At 41.8% G+C, this 1013-nt stretch overlaps 1 protein-coding gene across 1 annotated transcript in view; it reads right to left on the bottom strand.

Annotated features, from left to right (window-relative positions):
• Positions 1-1013, bottom strand: part of LOC102842329 (chromosome unknown open reading frame, human C16orf71) — a 32655-nt gene that overhangs the window by 27912 nt on the left and 3730 nt on the right. The window lies entirely within an intron of this gene.

Here is a 1013-nt window from a genome sequence, read left to right as displayed (position 1 = left end):
TCCAGGTGGGGACTCCTTCTACCTTGGCTGCTGGGCTTGGGATAGTTTCTTGTTCTAGTCCTCAGTAATCTTTGCAGATGCTTCTGGATGCCCTCCTGAAGGAAAAGCAAATCAGATATATTTATTACACTCTGAGCTAAATAAACTCAAATTTTTTATGTGGTTGAAAGGAATAATGTTTTATGAGAGTCCCATTGTGTCCAAGTTTTTCTTCCGGCTAACTTGACATCTGACGGGGTGGCTAGAAGGACTTCCCAGGGTCCAGTCCACTTTTTTCTAACTGGTTTTCAGGCCCGTCTCTCCATGTTCTGAGCAGAACTTCCAGGCTGGAAGAGGTCAGGTTACCTGCAGGGAAGGAAGAAGACCTGGGAGGAGCAGTTTTCCAAATAATAGAAAGTGTGTGGTGGAAGTGTTGCACATACCACTGCGCCTGTAAACCTTGGCTGAGGTCAGGTAGAGAGGGTTGAGGGAAGCTGCCTGGGAAGGTTAACTGTATCCAACTTTATAAGGGCTCAATTTAAGCCCACTTCTAGGGGCTATTCAAAACAGGACTGAGGCAACATCTGGTCCCAATGTAGATAAATTTCCCGACAGTTTTGTCATTGGTTTCTCTTTAGAGTAGGGTTCATTTTCTCGATCCTCCATGTTGAATGCAATCTCCATTTTATCTGTAGGTGTTTGCTGCTCCGTTGTCACTTTGGACACTCTGGAAATCCAAACTTGGAGGTAATCTCCTTCAAGAGGATTTTCACTATTTCAGAAGTTCTTAGTTCTGGTGGGGGGAAACCTCTGCCCAACTAGAAAAGGTGTCTACAAAAATAAAAACCAGCAAATATTTAATTCCCCTGCTGGGGGCATCTGCATGAAATCAACCTGTTAATTTTCAATTTACCTTGATATTGGCACTGAACAGCCTCTGTCTTGGGATTTTTTTTTTTTTTTTTTTTTTTTTTTATTGTGAATTATGTGATGGTTTACATGGGAAAACATTAATTTTATATTCATCCTATCAT

Source organism: Chrysochloris asiatica, unplaced genomic scaffold (assembly GCF_000296735.1).
Source record: "Chrysochloris asiatica unplaced genomic scaffold, ChrAsi1.0 scaffold00305, whole genome shotgun sequence".
Classification (NCBI taxonomy): Eukaryota; Metazoa; Chordata; class Mammalia; order Afrosoricida; family Chrysochloridae; genus Chrysochloris; species Chrysochloris asiatica.
Note: the sequence above shows the minus strand (reverse complement) of the source record. Positions and strands in the feature narration are given on the sequence as shown.